Source organism: Myotis yumanensis, unplaced genomic scaffold (genome assembly GCF_028538775.1).
Source record: "Myotis yumanensis isolate MYYU_CA2020_CCGP unplaced genomic scaffold, mMyoYum1.0.hap1 SCAF_19, whole genome shotgun sequence".
Classification (NCBI taxonomy): domain Eukaryota; kingdom Metazoa; phylum Chordata; class Mammalia; order Chiroptera; family Vespertilionidae; genus Myotis; species Myotis yumanensis.
In genome coordinates, this window is record NW_027223770.1 from 7,870,357 (window position 1) to 7,875,487 (window position 5,131).

The 5,131-nt window shown below is 51.6% G+C and overlaps 1 pseudogene; it reads right to left on the reverse strand.

Moving 5' to 3' along the window:
• Nucleotides 1-809: 809 nt before the first annotated feature.
• On the reverse strand, nucleotides 810-1,536 carry LOC138997825 (mitochondrial assembly of ribosomal large subunit protein 1 pseudogene; annotated as a pseudogene).
• Nucleotides 1,537-5,131: the final 3,595 nt, after the last annotated feature.

Sequence of the window (5,131 nt, forward strand, 5' to 3'; positions counted from 1 at the left end):
CAAGTGATGTGTCTCAGAGAAAAGTCATCATTAAGCTAAAACTCAGAATATAGATAGATAGGTAAATGATAGATAGATAGATGATAGATAGATAGATAGATAGATAGACAGATGATAGATAGATGATAGATAGATAGATAGATAGATAGATACATGATAGATAGATTGACAGTAACCGAATCTAGAGAAGTCACCCAAACACATCATCTCGACTAATCACTCACTATGTGCCAGCCACTGTGCTTTGAAGATGTTCCGTTTTCAGCCCTAAGATGTGGGTACCCCTTTCCTCCCCACCGTCCAGATGAGGAAACTGAGGCTCTAAGGTGCAAAGCGAGTCCCTGTATGGGGTTCACAGATCACTGAGATTTGAATGCAGGCCGGTGAGAACAACAAAGGCATCTTGCAGCCAGAAAGGGCAGTGAAGAAAGGAGCTGAGGAGGCTGAGGAAGGAAGTGGCTTCCTTGATCTACACGCATGTCTTCCTGGCTCATCAAAGCAAACGGAAGCCGGGACGAACCCGGCTCAAATGGGCACAGGTAATTAAGATGGAATGAAGGTGGGGAGGGTGGAACAATGGGGCTCATTCTCCACCACTAGGGGCATGGTGGTTGCCATGGAGACCAATCAAAGCGATGGGACCAGAGATCAAAGGCCTCCCCACGATTTTCTCCTCCGGTGGAGTTGAAGGGTCACCTGTGGCAGCTCCGGGGACCCAGAGAACACAGCTAGCTGTCCCAGCTGGAGGAGAGGTGGTCTGCTTCTGAGGCCAGGACAGTGAGGCATGGGCTATAGGAGTATGTGCGTCCTTTTTTTTTTTGAAATGAGTAAACCAGTATTTTATTCACATTTGAACTCCATTGGAGTCAGGGAGGAAGGGTCATCTTCTACTCCAAGAATGAAGTCTTCAGGTAATGTCTCAGGTGCGATCTGAGCTAACTGGTCATCATAAGAACGCAGGGTCCATAACTTCTCCAGTTCATACATTTCTCTGGTCTCCGGAAGCATCAAATGAATCACCATGCTGCCGAAGTCCACACAGAGCCAGTCATCAGTGTCCTTCCCTTCAATTTTCACATGAGGCTCATTTTTACTTTTTAGGAATTTGTACGATGTAGTAGGCCATGGCATGCAAGTTTCGGGGGGAAGTTCCGCTCCCGATCACAAAGTAATCTGTGTATCTCATTTCGGGAGGAACTCGGATCACACAGATGTCTCTTGCATTCTCTTGCCTCAAAAGCGAAACCAACATATCGATGTCAAACTTGGGCCCCGTGTGATCTGCGGCGTCTGGTTCCCGGTGCCCCTCGCCAGCGGCCTCCTCCGCTCCGGCTGCCCACTCTGCCCGCTCCTCCAGGCCGGGCCCGGCGTGCAGGCCGCGCGCACGGCCGGGGGTCAGGCAGACCCGGCTGAGCGCTGGTCCCGCGGGAAGCCACCCCGGGGCCAGCGACCGCAGCCGGGCCCCGCGCCCGGGGAGAGGGCCCTGAGGCCCAGCAGCGTCCACACCCGCCGAGCTGCGCACCCTCCGGGCCCCATCGCTGTCGCGGCGTGTCGACCTATGTGCGTCCTTTAATGATTCTTTTTAATCACCTTTCATTGTCTTTCCCCGGGCCTTGACCCGACTCTTTCTAAAATGACACACAAGGAACTGGAAGCCTGGGTTGTCCTTGGGAGAAGAGGTGCCTTCAAGCAGGGAGGGAGGGCGCTCCGCGGGATAGCCTTTTATACCTTCTGACTTACGTTTTTATTGAAAAAAAATGCAAGTGAAACTGGTCCATAGAAGTCTAATTTTTAAAACTAAACTTATATGCATAAAACGGAACCCTCTCTTAAATACGTGCTCACGTCTCTTACGACTTTTCTCTCTGTGTAGACAGAAATACGCATGATACATAACGAACATGAGAGTCTGAGGATGAGGCAATCATGGGAGGATATTGTCCAGGTCTAGTTATTTCATCCTTTTTAAAGGTCTCAGGGAATTCCTTAAGAGCACGGATTGTTTAAATCTGACAGCCGGGATCTACTTAATCTAGTACTTCTCTTAAAAAGAGAGGACTGCCATGTCCCTGTTCCAGCTTTATGCTTCCCTCAGCGTCACCCCAAACTGAAAGCAGGGTGGCTTCCTGGGGGGTTGAGCATGAGGCCAAGCCAGAGCCTAAACATCTGGACGATGGAGGCAGGCGGGGCCCGGCCTGGGGGCAGGCGGGAGAGCTTTCTGACCAGACTCCCTCCTGCAGCCAGGCTCTACCCTTCACCGTCACGGGGTCTCGGGCTAAATCTCAAGGTCCTCATCTCTTAAAAGGGCTTCATCCGTATCTACTTCGTAGAGTTTCCTTGAATTTAAAGCCCGTGTCCACCCCCAGCCGGTGGGGCTCAGTGGCTGAGCAGCATCCCCTGCACCGAAAGGTTGCTGGTTCGATTCCGGTCGGGGCACATGCTGGGGTTGTGGGCCCGATCCCTGGTGGGGGGCGTGCAGGAGGCAACCGATCAATGTTTTGCTCTCACGTTGATGTTTCTCTGTGTGTGTGTGTGTCTCTCTCTCCCTTCCACTCTCTCTAAAAATCAATTAAAAATATTTTTTAAAGCAAACAAAAAACACGCGTGTCCGCTAGCCCACTGCCTGGCATCTCAGTGCCCAGAAAACAATTGCTTTCATGTCCTGACTATGATCATCAAACCATGACTCCCTCGGGGATGGCTAGCCACCAAGCCCCTCTCTGCATCCCCTCGCTCAGCACAGGCTGGTGCCGGTCTGTGTCCGCTGGGTCCGCCCAGGCAGAGAGGGAGGCAGCGGGCAGAGGGGAAAGTGCAGCCAGCCAGCCAGCCCTCTCTCCGCCTCCACCCGGGCTGGCCTAAGTCAGCACGGGCCCTTCCAAAAAGAAAAGGAAAAAAAAATACTTGCCTAGAGTTCAAAGTCAGTAATGTGTCTCCAGAACATTAGGACACGGTGTTTGTTTCCAGGGAACTGGGAGATGTGCCCAAACAGGGGTGTTTCAGGAGGAACATGAAGGGAGCGTGCCCAGGGGCATTTTGTTCACATCCACTTTTTTTTTTTTAAATGTATTTTTATTGATTTCAGAGAGAAAGGGAGAGGGGGAGAGAGAGAGAGAGAAACACCAATGATGAGAGAGAGTCATCTATTGGCTGCCTCTTGCTACGCCCCCCACTGGAGATCAAGCCCGCAACCTGGGCATATGCCCCCACCAGGAATCGAACCGTGAACTTCCTGGTTCATAGGTCAATGCTCAACCACTGAGCCACGCCGGCCAGGCTGTTCACACCCGCTTCTAAACCAATGACCCACCAGGTGGGTCTGGGCTTCGGTGAAATTAAAACAATAATGATAATAATAATGATAATGGTTTTAGCTACTATTTAGGAAAGGTTTCTGTGCGCCAGGCTCTATGCTGGGAGCTTTCCATGTATCCGCTCATTTCATCTGCACAATAACCCGAGAGACATGAAGTATGAAGATCTACAATTACAGATGAGCCATCCCAGGCTCAGAGAGGTTAAGGGGCTTGCCCAAGGTCACACAGCGGTAACCGGCCACACCAGGATCCTGACTGCGAAGCTCATGCTCCGGGGATCTCTACCACCCACGTGTCAAAGAGCAAAGATTCTTCACACCGTGGGAGGGTTTGGACTTCCCTTGGAGGGACCCAAATCCGTGGCTTCCTTCCCCAGGCCCCCACCAAGGCCACGGCGGAGAACATTTGCAGAAGACCAAATCACCAAGAGAGAACGCCTTAGCCGTCAACTCCCCTCTGGGGGTGCTCTGGGGCTGTGCGCACAGGCTAGGGAAGAGGGGGTGCAGGGACCTGAATTATTTCGCACACACGGCCTGGAAGACAATAGATGACATTGTCGGCTTAAGGCAGCAGAACCTGAGAACCCTGGGGACCTGGCCTCGTCTCTCTAATCGGATCTGAAAGCCGCATTCCTGCAGTCCCCCCAGGTTGCTGCGAATTCCTCGGGCTTATTAAGCAGGTACGACTCGTCTTTTTGATATAAAAACAATGGGCTGTGTGCCGGCCGGGCTGAGACCTAACAGAAAATAAAAAGTCAGCAGCATAAGCCGCTCCCCCTCCCACCCCCTCACCCCCTCCCCACAGCACACATCTGGAAAGCATTTTCCATTGATATAAAAATGGATGTGTGGATAATGCATATGCGTATTTATGAACCTGGTGTATTAATCACCAAGGCCACAGGAAGAAAGGGCCACGTTCCCCCAAGTCCAGCCCCCAAGATGAGCGTTTGGAATTCTCTGGGGATGCTGTATCCAGACCGAGGCCAAATGCCGGTGACAGATACTCATCCACACCCCCGTCTCCACCAGGCTTGTCTGCAAACTCAACGGGGCCAAATCCTGGCTAGTTCTTTCTGGTGTCATCTGAAAGGACATGCTGGTGGGGCCTGCTCATTCCAGCCCCTTCTTTAAAAAAAAAAAATTTTTTTTTAAATTGATTTCAGAGAGGAAGGCAGAGGGAGAGATAGAAACATCAATGATGAGAGAAAATCATTGATCGGCTGCCTCCTGCACGCCCCCCACTGGGGATCGAGCCAGCAACCAGGGCATGTGCCCTGACCAGGAATCAAACCCGTGACCTCCTGGTTCATAGGTCAATGCTCAACCACTGAACCACACCCGCCAGGCTCCAGCCCCTTCTAATAGGAAGCTTTGATTTGACCAAAAGCCAGGTCTTAGAAAACTGCATTTTGTGAGAGAGCTGGTTGGGCCACATGACTTCATTAGGACAGGGAGTGGCACGAGGAGAGAGGGGCAGGAGAATGGGCTGGGCTAGGAAGTTGCCAGCAAAACAAAATCAATCACTGTTGGGCACCTTCGCCTACAGCTTCCTCTGATCTAGATAAAGGACGAGACTAGTTCACTGCGGTTTGCGGGGCCTGCTCTCCCGGCCCATCGCTCTGTTTAAACGATATGATGTTCCATTTGTTGGAGAGCTGGAGCCTGACCTGAAAAAAGGTGAGATGTCTGGGATGGTCTTCAAATACTGGGTGATGTCTGAGAAGTCCCGTTAGGTGGGTCAGGCTCTCCTTGGGAACTGTCTTAAGTGTTGAAATGCAGTGTTTGTCATATGCCATTGTCCAGTAGCAGGCTCCG